The sequence below is a fragment of the Taudactylus pleione genome, unplaced genomic scaffold, assembly GCF_031769625.1.
Source record: "Taudactylus pleione unplaced genomic scaffold, aTauple2 ptg000021l, whole genome shotgun sequence".
NCBI lineage: Eukaryota > Metazoa > Chordata > Amphibia > Anura > Myobatrachidae > Taudactylus > Taudactylus pleione.
Window position 1 is genome coordinate 15105888 of NW_028284423.1, and position 22598 is coordinate 15128485.

Here is a 22598-nt window from a genome sequence, read left to right on the forward strand (position 1 = left end):
AGAGGGAGTCTGGCTGTAGAGCCTGATCGGGGCCAGCTGGAGAAGCAGTGTGGTGCCCACTGGACAGACAGAGGTGTGCTGACTGGAGAAACAGAGGGGGATGTTGCCCATAGCAACCTAATCAGATTCTATTTAACATTTAACTAGCACCTTATAGTAGGTAATAGCTAGAATTTGATTGGTTGCTATGGGCAACATCTCCACTTGTAAAAACTCTCACTTTAGTAAATTTACCCCTGGAGGTGCTGGCTGGAGAGACACTGGGGGCTAGCTGGAGAGACCATGGGGGGCCTGGAACAAGCCAGAGCCACCAGGAGGAGGAGGGCATGATCATCTATTTTACCTCCATGCAACTGTTCTACTTTATCTACTTTTCTCATATCCACCTAAAAATGGCCTTTGAAGCATTGAATTTGCGAATGGGAATGCAGCAGAGTTCACAGACATGCCCATGGCACTCCCTTAACACACTCATGAAACGGCTCCTTTTTGCAATCAGTTTAGGTCACCTCCCTGTCCACCTTGTAATGCCCATGGATCATAAATGCCTTCTTACCTGTTAGCAATTACATATACAATTGTGAATGCCATCGCACATGTGCAGTAAGGGTTTCTGAGACTTTTCAGTCAGTAACAAACAAAACATTGCTCAACTGCATAACATAGGCACTGCGTTCATCTCAGAATCAGGCCCTAAATTCCATACCTAAGGAGTTTCATTTAAATATGAATTTGCTTTATTTAACCCCTGTTGTGTGCTTTCACTGTAAAACTCTTTGTAATACAGATACACATACTATTTTTACCTGTCATTCGCTGGGTTGCTAGCTATAGTCACTGTTTTTTTCCACTTTCCCATATGTCTATGCTCCTTAACACCCATCCCTGTCTCTACCCCTAACTCCCTGTGTATCTCTCCATTTGTTTCTTCCATCTCTGCCCTGACTCTCTCTATATAGATGTGTCCTCATACACTGTGGCCCTGATTCAGAGCCACTCGCAAAAAGCAAGTGCTCGCTCTGAATCAGGGCGGCCGCTTTTTTTTAATAAACCGTCCTCCTGGCCGCTCGCTAAGCTGTGGGTGAGTGGCCAGGTGATGGTCGCAATGGTCGCGACCATCGGGCTTTTGTGAGTGGCCAGGTGATGGTCGCAATGGTTGCGACCATCGGGCTTGCGACAAGACCCTTGTGGTAGGGTCTCATCTGCCGCAAGCCCCAGTGATGTCAGTAGGGCCACCTTCAAACGGCAGGCATTCCTTTGGGAACACTTCCGTTTGGCCAGCGATCCCCTCCTCCCCACCTACAAAAAGGGTGAGCTGTCAAGCAACATCGACAGCTGCCCCGTTTGTAGCGAGCCCTGGAGCGAATTAATTTCTCACTCGCTCCGGGGCTTGCGCAATGCCCCTCCATCAACCCACTTGTGAGTGCATAGCGCATGCGAGCGGGTCTGAATCAGGCCCTGTGTCTTTACACCATATGGAGCAAAGCGCCTGGCATGACTGGAACACTCCTTGACAAGTAGCATTCTGTAATTTTATTCAAATGTAGCATTTTGTCGCATTGCAGATGCAGCACAAAATCAGTCACAGTGTACTAGAGATGCTAAGCTGCAACTTTTACTGCGCCAGAACAGGTATAACACACGTACAAAGTCACATATGAAGCACAATGAAACTTGGCATGAGGAAATGTCATGGCCTCTCGCATCGGAACCCTTTTTACACACATTAATTTGCCCCAATTGTCAGTGTACACTAGTAATGCAGTTCTGTCAATCTCAGTTGTTTTATTTCTGCGAATAAGATGCACATTTTGAGTAAAAAAGATGCTCAGCATGGCAGAGTCGCACGGATCCTGGTGCACCAAGATGGACTATTTATGGCGACTTGAGCAACATCATATTTGTATTTTCCCCCAACTTCTCCCTGTATCTCTTTACTCCTCCTTTCCCCTGTCTATTTTTACCACTTCTATCTCCTCCCTCTTTTTTCCCTCTACTCGATCAGAGAATGGTGGTATCCGTACCTGTCAGTCACATGGTGTGTCACCTGTGATTGGCCATACAACTCGCACCTTTAAACATGCATTAAGTGCTAGTGTGAGCACCTTTCCTTCCCTAAGCAGTATATCTGCTGCAGGTATAACTATATATTTGCCTATGTACAATAAGCTGTTGTTTATTGAGTTAGACAATTCAATATAACGGATTATATAAGACTTATTTTGCTTTGTGTTAAACCATCTTTGGTTTTTACATTTTTAACCACTTTACATTACAGTTTACTGCTTGCTTCTTCCACTTAAAATGAAGCCCTGGGACACAGTTAAAATAGCACCTGCCTACTCTAAGCATAATTAAACAAATAAGTTAGCTTTATGAGATAGAAAATGTTATTTAATGTTATGTTTGGAGAAATGAGTTTTGGAGTAAGTCAGGAAGAAAATGGGTTTTGTGTAAAACATGAAAATAAAAGCCATAAGTAAAACTGCTTATGTAATACAGAAAAAATAGAAACGTTTTGAGTTCTTTGGAGAAGTAGCTACAGTATATAACAGCCTGCCAGCAGAAGAAGGGTTTGTAATGTGTGAGGAAATGGTTCCATAGTTTACAGGCCACAATGTTATACATATAATGGGCACCTCAGATGTTAGAGTGGGATAATAAGGATGTATTGGAATGATGTTTGTTAGTTGAGCACTTTAGAGACATTACTAGAGATAACTTTTAGATTTGTATTTTTATTGCTTATTTGCAACAATAACCAATAAGAATGCTGGGAAATAACACATTTCATTTCTACAATGTGGAACAGGAATTGATAAGTCTGAAGAGAACAAAACAGTAGCAGATCACAATATTCTTCACACACAAGTACATTGTTTAGTCACCATACAGTATAATCCCAAATAGGAATTCCTATAAAACTGATCTATGAGTAAAACCATAGCAGATTAGCAGGTAATTTATAATACAAACAAACAATGAAAGTTAACTAGTTATGTAATCCTTAACTTTGTTCAGTCTCTAAACTCTATGGGCCTGCTTCATTGTTGTATGAAAACCCAATGGTATGTGTACAACACCGATGACTACAGATTTGCACATGCGCAAGATCAATACTGCGCATGTGCAGACCTCCTTCTGTGAGAATGTTCCGAGGTCACCATTTGGGTTCGGGACGGGCGTGGTAATGGTGAGCATTATAAATGGAGGTGCGTCTTCCCTGATTTGTAGGCCATGGCCATGGTCTGCTTTTTCCAACACAGATTTCCTGGCTGCGGCAGAGTGAAAACACCGACCATCCTGTGTAACCTGAGTGCTACTCAGATGGCCGATGTTTTCGCAGATGGTGCGATGCTGCATCCTTGGACACAGCAGCAGATCACAGAAGCTGGCAGGAGGCGTCTATTAATAGTTGCTGTGTACTGCGTCCATCTCTGAATCAGGCCCTATGTACGCTAATCCCAGACCTCCCATCTTTTCAAGTCATGTATGCTAATGAGCTAGAATTTGACTGGTTGCTTCTGCTTGTCCTGAAGACTGAAGTATGCAGAGGGCAGTGGGCTCATACTCCGTCCCACTAAGCTACAGCAACAATTAGGAATATGGGATAGGATTTCAGGAAATCTCAGGAAATTCAGTTCACATGTCCTGGGATGTGTTCACATGTCATAGAGAGTGAGATCTGCATTTCTAACATGCTGGAGCATGGATATCCCTTTCCCCTCTCCTAAATCCACATTTAGAATGCAATGCAGAACATCGATGATCGGGATCTCGTTCACAACTTTCCTGCTTAACTGGGATAAAGCTACAGAGGCTTATTAAGTCCCAGGGCAGTTTTTGATATAACATATGCAGGTGCAATATTTCCAAATATATCATCCGAAAGGGTTGTGCTACCCATCGATTGTAAAGGGAGGGAGTCAACATCTAGCCAGGGACCAATGTGCACTGCACACCCTGCACCCATTTTAGCTATACCACTGCAAGGATTGCCAGCCAGATCAGGAAAGCAGTACACTGCCCCCAAATCAAGACTGTCCTGCCTAAATTGGGACTGTTGGTGCTATGTTATACCATGATTGTCAATAGAACAGATGCAATAGTTGTATATAAGAGTATGGGTGAGCATATAGTATCTTGTTCTAACTAAATTATAAGATGATTATCTTCTGTAGTGGTAAGCAATATGATAATTATATATTGGATATTAACATGAAACAGATATTTGAATACATATTAACATTAATTATTATATATTGATATTAATCTGACCTTAATATGAATACCCTGTTAACATGAAATGTTTTCATGTTTACTCTGTACTGCGCTTCATATATTTTGTGACACCCTGTAAATTAAAGATAATAAATATGATAATATTTCTATTATCCCTTGCATTGGTGTCCTGAAATTGCCTCCTTGCAGTTTTCTCTGTAAACGCTAGCACAATACTATAAGCTTTTTATGCTGGCTTTAACCCTTCAAATATAAATATTTTATGCCAGTTCCTACCAAATCTTTTAGAAACTATATAACAGGTTCAAACTAGTTACTTTCACCACAATTTAGTAGTAAAGGAAAATTTTCCTAAAAGCTAGAAGTGAAATTCGCCAGCTGTCTATTACTGTGTGAATAATCCAGATTCAAATAGTGTGTTTCAAAGAGATAAGCAAAATAGCATTTACCAGTACAGCTGAACACGTTGAGCTGTCAAGTTTCTCTTATAATGACACATCTCTTTACTCCTTACTCAGCAATTTACATGGAATTTGTATAAAGAAATGCATATATAAAAAGCTAGAAATGGTTTTAAATGTTTAATGAGCATTAATTTTGAAATATTACTCTATGTATTAAACATCAGCATCATATTAATTAACCATTTAAATACTAATTTTATATAAACTTGTTTCCTTTGGTAACAGAAAGACCATATTTATTAAATTAAAACCTTGAACATATTTTTGTGGAAGAAAAAAAAAAACATTCCAGATAAGTCCATGTGACATAAAGCTTGCTTAGTCTATAATGATTACTTTACTTTTGAATAATAGATTTTTATTAATAGGTGCAGAAGAGTTGTTCAGTGGTTACCAAGGTAACATGGACATTCTGACACAAAGCCCACAGCTCATTTGAATCTGGTACATGTAAAACAGTTAAATATTATGTATATTATTTCAACTAAATTTGATCATTCAAATACATTGGCATATTGGGAGAAATAAAGCAATCTTGTAGAGGAGGCTTGGTCTAGAAGTAGACCCCTGAATAACTCCCTGTTCCATATAGGTCAGCAGGTCTTCTGTTTCATAGACAACATTCTGTTACTCCACTTTGTCTGTTTTTTTCTTCTATTGTTCTTTGACTTTGTTTGAATTTTGCCTGCCATGACCATGTTTTATGGATCCTGACAGCCTCCTGCCCTAACCCTGATTTTGGGATTCTAACCATTCTCTGGACCACCACCTGTGTTAATTCTACTTCAGAATATGGATTTTCTCCAGTTTGATATATGATATTGTGCCTGAGTATTCTTACAACTGTATGGGGCATATCCAAATGGGCCCGAGGTTTTTATCGAGGTAAAAAACCTTGCACCACTTGTGCCCAGTTTTAGATTACTGTGGATATGAACGCTTCCGAAACCCATGGTATCCAATAAGAAAAAAAGTGGTTGCTGAATTTTCAGATCTGAAAACCCTGCGGAGCGTAAAGAAAAAAAAATTACACAGACCTGCCCGGGGGTCTCTGCGGCTCCAGGTGGCCTCCTCACCATCTTGTCACTAGGGAGGGGGCTGCTGGGAGTCCCAGGGGCTGATGGGAGGCTCAGGGGCTAGTGGGAGGAGCAAGGGCTGCTGGGAGATGTAGTTCTCCAAGTGCCCATTACAGGGAGGGGGAAACACATGTGTGGGTCACACACCGAGGGTCACTCACACACACACTCATGCACACAAACACACACTCACTTATACACACTTACAAACACAGACATACTCACCCTGCTGCAGGAGGATGGGTCCTGATGCTGGATGCAGAAGATGCCTCTTCAGAAGGTGAGTAATTAAGGACTAATTAAGCTAATTGAAAACTTCTCAGGGGTGCCGTTGATTTTCCCTAAAATTAATGATTTTAGGAAAAATCAGACTTGCTCTGCAGGGGCGAGAAAAAAATATGTGATTTCTACAGAAATTACTGCATCTTAAATATTAGTCCCTTAATCGAATAGCAAAATGCCACAGCTGTGTGAATACTCTGCGCCTCAGGGTTTTTTAAAAAGCCTGCCCAAAATTGAATATGCCCCTATAACTGTTCTGGTGAGCTGCTCACTTCACCTATTTATGAGAACTTCTGTAGTTTTGTCCTTTTGCTCTGCTATCTCTGATACTTTCATATGCCAGTGTCAGATATTAGAAGAAACCCTACTATCACATGTTAAATCCTGGGGACAACTACTAGTGCACACACTGTACTTTTTTCTAAGGGAAATCTGTCTGTTTTAGGTGAAGACCATGGTTAGGCAGGATTAGGGGTCTTATTACAATAATACTGATGTCTGCCTTCACAATAAGAGAACAATGAACATACTGTAGATCTAGTTGACAAGAAGCACACATAGTAAACACGCATGTATGTCCAGCTTAACCTGCCTTAACTGTTAGAATAGACCACAGTTTATGGTATCTTGATCTACTATATTCAGTTCACTGTACTCATGAAAAGTATCCTTACAATGGAATTGTACAGGTATTAGGTTAGATATGGTGTGCTGTGCTCTAAGGTCATTATGATGGAAAAAGTGTTCAGTGAATTGGCGATTGAGGTGAATACAAAGCGCATTGCGGCTGTTTCAGAGTTACACATGACTATTTTGCAGATGGATATTGCAATTTTTAGCACTGTGCATGCTCCATGTCTGACTGTATGAACAACTACGGGTGATTCAGTCTTATGCATGTCAGTCGCCTCTCCACTAAACAGAACTGTGCAGTAACAGAGTGCTTCCACATAGGCGGAGGGCATATCGTCAGTGTGGAGTCAAAATTGCAGGTTATTCTAAGTTGAGCGTACATCGATATTGCGTCTGATTTTGGACTCATCTCTTGTAGCAAGTTTAGGGCAGGTGCAAGTGCATGCTGACAGTGATTATGGCTATTTTCACATTTTGGGTGAAGGTCTGCATGTATTTCCATGCATGCAAAGTGGCCTTTGAATCAGTGCACCATACTGCAGAATCCACAAAAACATCCTGGCTTTAGAGTTTAAACTGTCATTAGCCATGATATAGTGAGATTACACTGAGCTTTAATAAACATTCACACCTTGGTGCAGATCACAAGTTTTTCTGATTAAAAATGAAATAAAATACTTTAATTTATACTAAACTAAAATATTTAAAATAGACACTGTGTTTTGCCAAATTAAATTTATATTTGAGCAACAATTTGTTTTTCAATTGCTCTATGAAATGAAAAACCATTTGAAGAAAGATTGTGTTTACAGCTGCTGCATTAAATTAATTTGCTTTGAGAACAAGCTTGCATCTCATTTTATGACAGAAACAAGCAGTAGCGTATAGCACTTTTGACTTTTGTTATTTATTGATATGCGCCAAGTTATTTTAGCAGGTCACTTTTTAGCTGTATTTGTATACTGTATAATGTTGAACATTTCTTGGCGAGTCTTGTCTAGTTATATATATAGTTTACCTGGCTGTGTTAGTTAAAGAAGAGGTGTTATTGTGTAAGAAGAAACTGTGTAAGGTATCCTCACTGCTTTTTCCACAATCAAGTTAATACATAATGATTTTATAATAGTGTTAGGACATTATATATATGGTTCCAGGGTTTATTATCTAGAAGAGATAAGTGTGAATAATTTGTTTTTCACCTACTGGATCCCCGACTTAGGTGATGTATTATATTGTCATGCGCTAGTTTTAACTCTTGTAGCACTTCCTAAGATGTACTAAAGCAAAGGTGACAAGCATGTTTGTATGGTGAATATATGGTGGGCACACTTATCAAAAGCAAAAAGGATCCTTTTGTCTTATTGGGTGACAGGGAAGCCAAAAGGACAAATGCTCACAGATGTCACACCATGCATCATGTGACATTTTCACACATTCGCTACTTGACAGCCACTCAACATGAAACTAGCAAGGCAGACGGGATTCCCCCAAGGTGGTGAGTTTACATTTTCCCTCTTCGGCAAATAACTTTTTTGCACACATAGCAAAAATACTCTACGTGTTTCACAATGTTATTGGCCAAAGCAGGAGCTGCCTTTTTAAATTGATCATTGTAATGCTAATACATCTCTCTTCAAATTTTACTTGTCAGGCAGAGGAATTCAGTCATCCACAGTAGTCTATCAACTTCTGTGCTCAGGCAGATCAGTGATTTGAAAGTCCAGATGGGAGTGTCACTGCTTGCCGGACGCCGGAACACACTTACCGTGTCTGGCGGCGCTGGCCTGTGGGGGGACAGCAGGCGGGGTGTTCCCGGTACCTGCCGCTGGTCCCCGTCACTCGTTCTCTCTCCTGAGGCAGGTGGGCGTGGCTCCCTAATGAAGCACGCTGACCTGTTGAATATTTAAGGGGCCATACATGCCCCTTTCATGATGCCACAGGAAGTGACTGAAATTGCTCTGCATATATAAGGGAGACTCTGGGGGCACTCCAGTGCCAAAGTATAGGCTCCATACCATACTCCAGTGTTCCTGTGCATTAACTGTTATTCTGATCCTGCCCCTGGCTTGATTGTGACTCCGATTTCATCTGACTCCCTGGTACTGTATCTGATATCTGGTTCTGACCTTGGCTATTCCCTGTGACCTGTTTATGCCTGCTCCCTGGTACCGTCTCGCCTGTTGGTATTTGACCAGGCCTGTTGACTATGTTTATTATTCTGCACTTCATCCAGTGAGCACCAGCACCTGTATAGGGAAACCTAATCTGAGGGCCACGACCTGTGTGTCGGATACAGGCAAGTCCATACCTTCTTGCGACGGTCCCTGGTGAATACCGCCAGCACATTAGACTCCGTGCCTCAGGCATAGGTCTAGCCAATTTCCAAAATATGGGTCGCATCCATAATCCGTCCAAAAGTTTGTGACAGAATACTCTGGCCCAAAAAGAAACATTGATGCTGCTGGTAATCTTTCACCTCGAGATCTATTGGAAAACCTCCTTGCTAGAGTCGAGAAGCAGGAACAAGACCAGGCCCAAATTATGCAGTGCCTTCAGATGCTTATGCAACAGGTGGGACCTGTTCAGCCACCTCCGGTACAACCAGCTCCACTTCCTGTGGTGTCCGTACAAGCTGCAGGAACTTCAGCTCCATTACGAATTCCGAACCCCATTAAGTATGAAGGGGATCCCAAGCTTGTCAGAGATTTTTGAATCAATGTTCCATTCAGTTTGAAGTTCAAGCTGCAAACTTTTCTTCCAAGAGTACGAAGGTGGCTTACTTTGTTTTGCTGCTGTCCGGATGGTCGTTGGCATGGGCATATCCATTATGGGAGATAGATGACCCTCTGGTAAATGACAGTACTAAGTTCATAACAGCTCTTCGGAAAGTCTTTGATGGGCCCAGACGAGTGTCCTCTGCAAGTTCAGCCATTCTGCAATTGAAACAAGGCAACCAGACTACTTGGCAATACGCAGTGCAATTCCGAACCCTTGCTTCAGAATTATGGTGGAACAATGAGGCCTTGCTAGCAGCATTCATGCGAGGTCTGTCAGAACAAATCAAAGACATATTGTGTTCTAGGGAATTACCAACCACGTTGGATGATCTGATCTCTCTGGGTAGATCTCCGCCACAGAGAAAGAGCGTGAGAAAAAGAACAGTCCTGACGCTTCAGCTTCAAACTTGCTTCTTGTTTCACAGCCCCTGCTGAGGTTCCAGAAGAACCTATGCAGATCGGGAAGTCACATTTACCTGTTGCAGAGAAAGAAAGAAGGTTCCAGAATAAGCTGTATTTGTATTGCGGTGAACCAGTACATCTTCTCTCAGGATGCCTTAAACGTCCGGGAAACAAGAAAAATCTCTACGCTGCATATACATCCACACCGCACGTCTCCTCCAGTGGGTAAGACACCGGAGCCTCACATAACTGTGCTGGCCAATTTAATTCATTTATTCACCATTTGGAACTTTTCAACATTTGCATCTACATAATGTTTCTTCCTGCTGATGAGTGATCCTTGTGTACAAGATTATACCATTTGTGCAAGACTATACCATCCACATTTATCTCAGCAAACTCTGAGACACAATTGAGATAATTTGACTGTTTCAATTCCAAGCAACAGTGGCATCACTATCTCATTCGGCTGTTTTTATTGCCGTATATTACCATCCACTTGCAGTTGCTACATATGTTGGTTCTATATGCAATGTTTCTATATCTACTTTAATGATTTATGTATACCTGGTGATCTGCTATACTATGTGAGTTATACTATATAAGTATCTTATTTGTAGATTTTACTATCTCTTTTGTACTCCAACGGGTGACTCAATACATGTTACCCTCTTGTTTCATTGTTACACATTGTTTCTACATGCCTATATCTTATAACCCAAGTGTCGGTTTCTAGATATACTGATTTTTCACAGTATCCACTTTATATTCTTTAAATTGTTTTTATTAATATTAACATTTTTATATTATGCTTATTGCAACATTAAATATGAACATATTTTTTATTTACTATCGATCATTATGTGTGATTATTTTACATATCATTAGCGCTCCCACATTTTCCATTTTTCATAGTCTCTTCAACCTTTTTTTGGGGCCTGCCTATCCCCTCAGTGGTGAGCTGCATACTGATTTGTACTCTCTAAGTTCTTCCTGGAGCACCCGATTTTAAGTTTGTCTGTATCGATTTCATCCAGTGAGCACCAGCATCTGTATAGGGGAACTTAACCTGAGGGCCACGACCTGTGTGTCGGACGCAGCCAAGTCCATACCTTCTTGCGAGTGTCCTTGGTGAATACTGCTGGCACATTAGACTCTGCACCTCAGGCATAGGTCTAGCCAATTCCCAAAATATGGGATGCATCCATAATCCATCCAAGAGTTTGTGACAGGGAGGTTTGGGGGCTTGGTGTAATGATTCATGTAATGGTGGCCTCGCCCTCATGATGTATTCACAACAAAACACATAATTACACCCCTATCCACTTCAATGGAGACATGGGTGGGATGAGGGAGGTTTGCAGGGTTGGACTGGCCCACAAGGGAACAGGGGAAATCCCAGGTGGGCCCCACTGTCTGTGGACCCACCCCCTACTCTAGGTGTCAGGTTCCAGACCTCAAATTATAGATTCTTATGCTATTAGATGATCAGTTACCAGGAACACTGATCAGCATGGGGGCTTGGTTCTCTTCTATAGAAACTACACCAAGATTTGCCTATTGGTTAGCCATGCATCTGTGGTGGCTGACCATACCCCCTCTGGTGGATGACCACACCCTTTAAGCATGGGCCCCTATCACTGTAGTCCCCTGATGGACCCTTCATATCGCAGTCCGACACTGGAGGTTTGTCTTTCTGAAGTTGGAAGAGAGTTGGCCTTATGTTTTAGAGTGATCCATTCGGGAAGTCCACTCCTTGTGCATGTTTATTACTGAATAACTTATTTTCTCATTTAATATAGTAATTGGAGCCTACAGCTGGGAACAGCAGGGAATAGGTCTCAACTAGCTTCAGGCCTGGTTATGAACCCGTGAAGGCACAGCAAACTATGCAGCATGAAACAATAATAATATAAACAAAAAAATCTTAGTGCTGACAGAGCAGAAACCAATACATTGGAAACATAGTAAAATAACAACTTGATAGATAGACTACTGCTACTAGAGATGGGCGGTTTGATTTTGCCAAAAACTAAACACACTCAATCTTTGGGGTTCCAAGTCAGTCCTGGCTCACTTTGGGGTTCTGAGTAAGAACTTTTCTTGCCAACTTTGGAACTGGGATCTAAAAACTGAATCTCACGTATTTTGGATAGTGTATAAGTCCCTCCCTCATTATTCCAGATGCTGTGAGGTGGTCACATTTGCCTGGAAATAAGTGGAAATGAATATTATGGATGTTACAAATACTATATGAACAAAAGCGGGTCCAATGTTACATAATTTTAGCTGTTTTCATACATTTTTAAAGAAAAGCAAAACAGAACCAAACACTTAAGGGTGGTTTTGACATAATCAAAACACAATGATAATTTAGAACCAAAACCAAAACATTGCAGTTTGCGCACATCTCTATTTGCTATGACAAGTCCACAATGACCTTCCTTTGTATTTAATCATTTAATCTTTCCGTTTGGAAGTACAGTACTAATAATAATTTGAATAATCTTACAACTTCAGAGTTAAGTAAAACTCATCCTTTTATAATTTGTGAAATGAGCTCAATTACCTAAGAATTCTGGCAAGTATAAGCTCAAGGAAATCCTATTCCATACCCCACTTTTTGTGATAGCATAGTGTGAAGGAGTATGAGTCCCCTACGCTTCACTTCACTCTGCATACTTCAGTCCACAACAGTACTAAGTGAGAGATTTATGAAACGTTCTAAAGAGGACAATGGGGTGCTGCCCATTTATCTAGTACATTCAATAAAATTATATAATTTGATTGGTTGCTATGAACAACACTTCCACGTGTCCTCTTTAGCTGGTTTGTTAAATATCTCCCTTAGGGCTCTATTTATTAACATTATTTTTACTAAAATAAAGTGAAAAAGGGTGTTTTCACACCCTTATCATATTATTTTAGTATTACCTAAAGTTACTAAAGGGCAATTGGAGTAGAATTCGTAAAATTCTACTCCAAGCCCTAATTATAACTTATTTTTAGTAATCAGATCACATTTCCCATAATTGTAATGGGAAATGTGATCTGGCCAATGTTACTAAAAATAAATTGTGAAAAAATACCAGGGAAAGCCCTGTGATAATAACGCATTATCCAGGGTCTCCCCCAGTTAGCGGACTCCTGTTCCGCTCTAAGAGGCAGAGCAGAGCCCAGAACTGGCCACACACTGATACACCGTAAAAAAAAAAAAATAATAATTAGTAAAAAAAAACAACTTACCAGAGTCCAGGGCCAGTGATCAGTGCTCCAGTGATGTCCTCCCTCCGATCAGCTGGTCTCCCATTCTGCACTGGGGCTTGGTCATCACCTGACCGGGTCCCAGTGCAGGAGGGAATGTCAGCTGACTGGAGCCACGGAGGACATCAACGGAGCACCAATCACCGGAGGTAAGTGTAATTAAGGGAGGGGGGGTCGCAGGGAGGGTCGCGATCATTGGTGGTGGGGTTTATCAGCAGGGGGCAGGGCTTAGTGGTGGCCAGTCGGTGCATGCTCGGACACTAGTCACAGTATTTTTTGCGAAAATACCGTGATAAGGCTGCGGAGGGGATTCGCAGGAACAGAGCTTTTTCACACTACATTCTGCATTCTAAATGCGGATTAAACATTTTATTATCATTTCATATGCTTAACATTTCTTAGTTGTTCTGCTATTTGTATGTTAACACTTAGCTATCTTTTTGACATTGCACTGCATTGATAATAGGCAATACTTTCTCACTTCAGCATAACAAAAGAGAAAGTAGAAGCAGACATTTTAGACAGGTATATTTTTGGGTTATATGAAAAAGACTTTGCTGTAGGCAATCTTTTCTAACAACCTGTAAGATAATGGACTAAAATGTTAGCTATCAGCTGTGCTTTGATATTTGTTCATTAGTTTTCACAAATGGATTCTTGACGAGTCTGACAAATGTTAATAATGAATGCAATTTAAACCTTATTTTTCCTAAAGATGCTCAATTGACAAGAACTTCCTGTGAGATGCCAATTTAAGCTGCATTTACTTAAATACATTATTTAAGAAAGTTATACAGGTAGCTTCCCCAAACTTATACTGAATGCTTATTTTATACATGCTTTCTATAGCTTTGCACTTTATTATAGTGGGCTTATCCTGTATAGTATGTCATCCAATAGTGGAAATGCCACATAGCACTAGACATAGCAGCTAGTGTATAAAATAATAGGCATAGTAACCCATGTAACTGTCATGGTATCATCTGGTTTGGTGGACCTGTAATGATATCTCCAGTGGACTGTTGGCCAAATTAACCACAGCCTGTAGGTTGGATAATCCGGGAAGGTATTCAACTCTTTATTGTGAAGCTGATACTTGAAATTGTCTGAATGTTGCGGCAGAACTATACAAATGGGTCTTACTGAGAAGGAGGTGTGTTTTTTACTCAAAAATGTGATCAGTATTAATGTAGTGTTTCAATCTAGACTAAAATTGCTATCTGTGATGACTCCGCTTTCAGAGATCCCAATCTCTAACCACTGACAATATCTTTTCAGGGTCAGCACTCACTTAAGTCTGCAAAATGTGGGTAAGGCACACAGTTAAATATAAAAAATCAAACAGCTGGTCTGTCTAAAAATATTTACACTCCCCAGTATCTCACACAATTTGTATTAATTCTTAATTTTTGCCATCATTCATTTTCTATCAGTAGCTACACACACCAAGTATGAAGCCTTCATTACTCCCTACACAACTACAAATATACCTTAAGTCAGACAAAGTTATCATTTCCCAAATAATAACATATAGTACTACAGATACATAGCATTGATTATCTGTATCCACAAGCAAATTGATTAAAAAAGAAGGACAGAGACCAAGCTTATTAAATAAAGTTTAATATGAGAAAATATACACAATTCATAAAGGATATACAAAAATAAAATGGCATACAAAGATATTCTTAGGTAAATCTCTCACTTACATAATTATTACTGTTTGCAGTGACACACAAGAAGATGAAATGCTCATCCAATTTCAGACTAGCTCCAAAGAATTGTACAATATTTGTGTCTATCATGCCAAATTATCCCTATTCTGGACTGTTAGATGCCTCCCATTCTTGAAGTCAATGGTCAGTTTCTTTGTAGATTCCAATTAGGTTTTACAAGTCATTTTAGAAAGCATGCTGGACTCAGGAATACCTTAAACATATTATATCTTTGCAAATCTACATCAGAAAGGGAATGGAATATGCTGCATTTTATAAGAAACTGTTAATAAATAAATAATAATAATTAAATGAACCTCTTTATTCCTCTTTTCTAAAGCAAATTTGATCTGGCTGGATGGGACTTAAATAAGATCAGGGTCTGTGGGATCAGAGAGGGGGTTAACATTTCATATGAAAATTTACATATTAATAATAAAGGTGCATACACACGTAACAATTTTTTGAATGATTTAACTATAATGACATTCAATTGTTCAAAAAATTGTTTAGTTTCTTAGTTTAACGATGAATGATTATTGTTCATGCGCATTTCAGTTTGTAGTTCATTCTGACTGACCTATTGAATGCTTTTCATTAAGGGAAGTTACAAAAATCATTTGAAGTTCAAAAAATCATTCATTATGCTTTAAAAAATCTGACAGATAATCTGACAAAAAATCGTTCATAAAATCGTTCATAAAATCATTGGTAACAGAATCGTTGTGTGTGTATGCAGCTTAAGAGTTAGTATACTTATAAATTTACAACCTTAATCATACACCACTATTTTTTCCCTGATCTCTAAGCAGCTCTAACATTAATCTGGTTGCCACTTTGTGTCTAAATAGATAATAGGAAAAAAAAGACAATGATTTAATCTAAGAATATATAAGTATCCACTTGCCGAATTCACTTCCATTGGACCACACACATCTACATGTACTATCTCAAGTAGTTTTGTAGCTCTACTTGCTGATTTAGGAAATGGCTGATGACTTTGTTTCCCTAATATACAGTTCTCACTTACAGGTTTCTCTGTGTCACTCACTGACATTCCTGTGACCATCCTACTTTGTAACTTCTGAAGACTATCTTATTCAAGGTGACCAAATCTTCTGTGCCAGAATTCAAATGACTGTGACTTAGTTGTCATCAAATTCTAACAGTGCTGTGTCTCAATCATGTACAATTGCTTACACCTTGTATCTGTAGCTATGACAGTTCCTGTGTTGCACAATACATTTTCCTTTAACAAAGTGAACTCTGTGGCCTCTCTGCTCTTGGACACTGATGGCTTTAAGATGTGTTTCCATCTCTAGTACATAAGGCACATCTTGGATTTCTGTGACTTTCGTTCTTACTCCAACTCTCAAGCATGCTTCAATTGTTCCAACATTCATGGCTTTATGCACCTGACTGCCATTTTCTTTTATGGTGATAGGATCACATGCAACTAACTTGGTGAGCCACTCCTTAATGCAACTGAAATGCCTCACTGCACCTGAATCAATGTACCAACAATCTTTTATGTGGTTATTTTTAACATTCAACACAGACTCATCTTTGCCATTGCATTCCCTGCTTTGCATAGTATTCATGATCTATTACTTGCACTGAAATGCTTTGTGACCTATCTTGTGACAATTATAGGACTTGAACTTACATTTTTCACTTTTTGTGTGTAATAAAGTGGCCTTAGAATATGAATCACATTGCACATGTTCTTGGAACTGTAATAACTTTGCTCTAACTATGTCTGTGGTTAACTTTGCTGTTTGCTTCCAATGCCAAAACTAGAAAGTCAATCTCAGGTGTTAAGTTCTAGAACATTGCTGTAGCTATCTCTTTATTGTCTATGTGCACTCCAACAGACATTAACTGCTGAGAAACTGACAGCATTTCATTAATGTAGTCACTTATACTGCTGCATTCACATAAAATTGTGTTGTACAACAGACAACTTAAATGTATTCTAATCATAAGACCCATTTGCTGATGTCTTCCCACATGTAATAGAGTACAAGTGTTGATCTACACTTAAGACTATGGTACCCGTGACACACTCTATATTGTCTGGGCTTGGATCCGCATCTGGTTCTACTGTGATTTTCCACAACCTTTCATACTTTAAAATAAAGACAGAGATGAATCCTGCACCATTGTCTTTATCCTAACTTATATCTTCAATGGTCTTTATCACAAAATAGCTTAAATCTGTAGTTACATGTCTCTACTGCATAGTTATATGGCTTTTATGAGGTGCTACCCACTACTCAATTTTTACATATGTCAAAAATATAAGAAGAGAAAGATGCCTTGACAAAGTCTGTATGGTGAAACGGCCGTAAGCTTTCTGTAGCCATTGTCTATGTTCTGAACATAGCAATGAGAAAGCACTGACAGCTTTGGCAGAGGGCAGGGTAATATAGAAGCACATGAGTAAAAGCAATGATAACAACAAGATGCTAGGATCGAATGGCAGAAGCTAATTGATACTGCATATGTAGCCCTAACCTGCCACAAGCTAATTGTTGATAAATGTGAGAATAGATATTAAGAATATATATTAATTCATACTGAGTTGTACCTGTGTGGGATATTATATGAATCCTCAATAGCAGGACATGAATAAATTTGAGTAACACAGTAAAAATCCATGTGGTTAATAAAGAATGTTATGAGAATGATAAAATTACAAAGGTGATAGTGTCCAGTTATGCAGTTACCTAAGAGGAACTAATTGGATACATTTAAAGGGCTAGACTACACAATATCCATCTCTTCCTTAGTGAAGATAACGTATGAAACTAAGACATAACAGTGTGTGATTACTTATAAGCAATTAGCTGTAATAAGTGATTTACAGAAACGGAAGGACACAGACAATGGTTGTTTTGTTGAACATATGTTTTAATACACTTTACTATTTTTAATTCCTTTTTTCATGTACTTTCATTTTACATTTCACCTATTTTAACTTATAAATATTTAATACATACCAATAAAGTTTATAAATTTTAAATTATATTTTTGTGGTCAGTAGTGCCCCCTCGAAACTACTTACCTTTCTCTTCTTCTTTCTCTTCTTATTTTTGTGACCTTTCATACTTTAATTGCATTGCCATAGCAAGTATACCACTGCATGGCTCTTAAACAGTGACTAGATAGCATCGCTCTTGTGCAGTACTTAGGTTGATGGACATCTTGGAAGCTTTCCTGGAGGAGCAGCAGCATGGAGTCTGTGCAGTAGCACACTCCACTCTGAACAGTTAAAAGGTCTTGATTGTGTGTGTGGTACTATCTGTGTTCCTTATTACATAACTTGCTTGATTCCTTGTAATTTTGTAATTAAATCTCAGCCTCATATAGTTTTAATAAAACCATTTTCCCTTTATTGCCTCCAATTGTCTCATTTAATTTCAACTGTTTGACTTTCAGTCCTAGAAATTGTCTTACCATATTGCATCATCTAGCAACAATATTTGTTTAAAATATTTTAGTTAGTTTCCTATTTTTTCTAGGCTCTTTTATTTCAGAGTACACTGCCCTAGTCTTCATGCTTCAGTGCTTTCTGAATAGATTTTGCCCTTCTAAAACTCATAGTTATATATAAACGCAAGTCAAATGCTGCCATCTTGTGAATATTGTACCATTTCCTAAGTTCCATCAATTGTGTCAGATATATGTTCTTTTGGATAGTTATAATTCCAGCTGAGCTTTCTTTCTAAATGGATTTTCTATAACATCAGATAATTGTCTTTTAAAATAGATAAAACCTTGCTGGTTTTCCTGCTGGATAAACCATATTGTATTAGTGTGCGAGGTTCCATTTGAACATTGTTGCTAATCGAATATCCCCATGTAAGCTCAACTAAATGAGAATTTTCAAACACATTCCAGAATGGCATTCTAAGAAATGTGAATTTGGTCATGATTTCACTCATGTCTACCGGAAAGCCTGAGTAAAAAGGAAAAGCCTGTATTGTTGTTGCCCATTTTTAAGCATATTTAATTTTCCTATTTGGATTTCTGTAAGTCTTTCATAAAAATTTACTTTAAATCAAATTGAGCATTACTTAATATTTATTTGACTTCATGAAAATAATCTCATTGTCACCCATAAATATATAGATTATATCAGACTGTTAATGAACATACCATTTTTTACTTAAACATGGTTTTGTAAACACTGACATATAAACTCATACAGCCCAACATGTGTATGTAATGTACATGTCCTGTAAATGTTTGGCATATCATACATTTATGTCTGTATTACACTACAATTATTGACACATTGTTGACAAAAATATAAATACTTGAAATATGGTAAAATAAGGAAATACATAGAATGGACTGATGGAAAAGTAGAAAGTGTATTTAGTGTGATTTTCGGCAGCTGTGTTGAGATGTGACAAGCACCACGTGAAGAGAAGACATCTTTATCAAATGGACCATGTGTTATGGTTGGTGTTAAAACACATACACTCTCGTTGTAGTGATCATTGAGGAAGCATATAGATAATAAATCGTCATGACTTATGTCTCTCCTGGTACATTTGGTTGTATTGTTCGCAGCCAGTAGTCACTGTCAGTTTTTCAGACATATTTCCTGCACCTCAGCTTTCTTATGCTTTCTTTGCTATGACTGCTGATTGTTAACAGCTAACAGCATCCATACTCTTTGCTAATCATTACTAAGGTACAAGAAGCCCAAACACTTCTTGGTAAATCCTTGTGTTCTATTAATTTCTATGGAAAGTACTTGCAAGTTTGGCCGATGGTGTATTGACTTCAGTGTTTTACAAATAGATTTGTGTTTTTACAACCGTTTTTGCCTTTAGGAAATATCTGTGTTTGAAAATCAGGGGAAACACCCATGTGAATATCAACTCAGTCAGACACAATTCTTAGTAAATATACCCCTTCGAGTGCACTACATTTAACACTATATATATATATATATATATATATATATATATAAATATATATATATATAGTATCCAAAGCGGTCAGCACTCTCTTTTAGTCTTCAAATTAGTGGCCATCCAATGGTACATGAGAGAGGTACCATCCAATGGTACATGAGAGAGGTACCACAACACAATTTAGAGCAAAAAGAATGCACTCACCAGGACTTCTCTTCAGGTTTCAAAAAAAGTTTTAAAAACCTACTTTAATATTCACAACATGGTTAAAATGTCTCGTGATATTTTAACCATGTTGTAAATATTAAAGTAGGTTTTTAAAACTGTTTTTGAAACCTGAAGAGAAGTCCTTGTGAGTGCAAGCTTTTTGCTCTCTCTCTCTCTCTCTCTCTCTCTCTCTCTCTCTCTCTCACTCTCTCTCTCAGCAGGTAAAGTAAGTATTGAACACATCAACATTTTTCTCAGTAAATATATTTATGGTGGGATATTGTAATGACATTTTTACTAAATGTCAGCAACAACCCAATCAAACCATATATGTCCATTAATTAAGTTATGTGTAATAATGTGAAATGACACAGGGAAAAATAATTGAACATATGAAGAAAGGGAAGAGCAAAAAGGCATGGAAAACCAAGACACCAGCTAAAATCTATCAGTAATTAGAAAGCAATCCTGCCCCTTGTCAGTGCAAATTAATATAAGCTGATTCAGTCCCAACTGATGGCCTATAAAAAGGTGTCTCATTACCAAGGTGTCACACAACAAACATCTCATGATGAGTAAAAGCAAAGAGCTCTCTCAAGACCTTCGCAACTTTATTGTTGCAAAAAATGTTGATGTGTTCAATATTTGTTTTACCCACTCAAACTCCAAAAAGCAATGAAATTATGGTCATTAAGGCTGCCCCATCCACATCACTATGTCTCTGTCCCCCACAGTGGCGTAAGTTCATCCCAGACATCCGGAGTCAAGTTTTAATTTGGTACCCCCCTAAAAAATGGAAAGCATATATTGTGCATGTCTAACTATCTATCTATGTATTACATATGCACAAAAACACTAATATAAAATAGCCTTAAGCAGGGTGAATATATTATGGGCCATGGAGGAGGTGTCGCTTCAGTGCTGGCACCCGACGGCAGACACCTCGATTGTATCCCATAGTTCTGCCCCTATTCCACCATCCACCATACTCTTATCCCATCTGCACAGCTGTATGTTCTGCTCAGACCTCAGTTGCATAGACTGCAAGTGTGTATTCCAATGAGCACACAATTCCTTGAATTAGCAGCTCCACCATTTTGTGAGTGACTGCAATCTCACTCTGTGAGAGTTCTGAATCTGCAGTTAACCACATGGTGTCATGGCATACCATATCTGTATTACGCAAGGAACATGCCCATTAAGGTTTTATTGCTTTTTGGAGTTTGAGTGGCAGAAATTCAATAGGTTTTGTGAATTTTCGGATCATGTCTAAGCAGCCTTAATGAGACATGTGAAACTGTAAGGTTTTTTGTCTATGGAATTTCATAGCTTTTTTAAAATTTATTAACTATCAGCATTTGGATGAGCAAAGCGGGCCACCTACAGGGGAGTAGGGCAACAAAATGGTACACGAGTGCAGGTGGAAGAGGGAACAGCACACAGGAGGTGGTTTGGGAGGTGCAGAGTGTGAGATGGCTGTAGGCATGTGGGGTAGCAGCAGCAGCGGTGGTGCAGAGCAGTAGCAGCGATGCAGTGCAAAGGGGGCATCAGTGGGCAACAGAGGGCTCACTGGTAGTGCGCAGGCACCTGAGAAAATAAAATCAATAAGTCACAGATGCACAAATGCAGCAGTGAGATCCATCTACGCATCTATGTTAAAAATGTAATGTTTAAAATAAAAAAGGTGCCCCCCCAAAACACAACCACAGGTACCAGCAGGCCCATAATGGCCTGCATTCTGATAATTGTGGTTCTCCAAGTACCAGCAAGTGGGGGGACCTGTAGTTCCACAGCAAAAGCCAATATTCAAACTTTACTTGCACCACACTTTACATAATATAATTATAATCAACCCGGATAGCCCCAGGCTATCAGCCTGGGCCTGGGGTGCCCTGGAGAGGAGGACCCCTTTTTTCAGGGGGGGTCCCCAGCTCCCCAGGGATCCATGGCCTGGGCTGACTAGCAGCCAGGGGTGATGCTTTGGCAGGGGGGCTCGGTGAAAGGCTGTGGCATCACCTCCCAACTATAAGGAGTCCGGTGCTGGTTCTGGTAAATACAGGGGGACCCTATGCATTTCCCCCCCTGTATTTCCAGAACCAGGGCCACCTCAGAGCCCAGTACTGGTTGCGCTGAATACAGGGGACCCTTACATCATTTGTCCCCCATATTTTTGCAACAAGGGCTGGTTTTGACTAGCCTGGTTCTGATTGTGCTTCATATGGGGGACCGCTACATCATTTGTCCCCTGTATTTAGCACAACCAGTACTGGGGCTCCAAAGCCCGATGCTGGTTGTTCTTCGGGGAGGCGGGACCACACTTTTTTTTTTTTAAACATAGAAGCAGGTATCACAGATCTTCCAGATCTGAGCCTGCATCTGTGTGCTGCTACCTCCCCCGGGTCCTAACGCCTGCCCCACCACCACCCGCACTGCCACCTGCACCACCACTGCTAAGGCCCGCTACCATCCCTGGGTCCCAGCTGCAACTAACGCCCGCTACCCCCCATGCCTTTCCCGTGGGTCCCTCTGCAGCTAACACCAGCTTCCTTCCCTCGAGCCCACCACTGCTAAAGCTCACAAATGACGGCCATCTGAGTGCACCCAA

At 39.6% G+C, this 22598-nt stretch overlaps 1 protein-coding gene across 1 annotated transcript in view; it reads left to right on the top strand.

The window, feature by feature from the left end:
* The window catches only part of GALNTL6 (polypeptide N-acetylgalactosaminyltransferase like 6), a 1410303-nt gene that overhangs the window by 920105 nt on the left and 467600 nt on the right, over positions 1–22598 (top strand). The gene's annotated exons all lie outside the window — the stretch shown is intronic.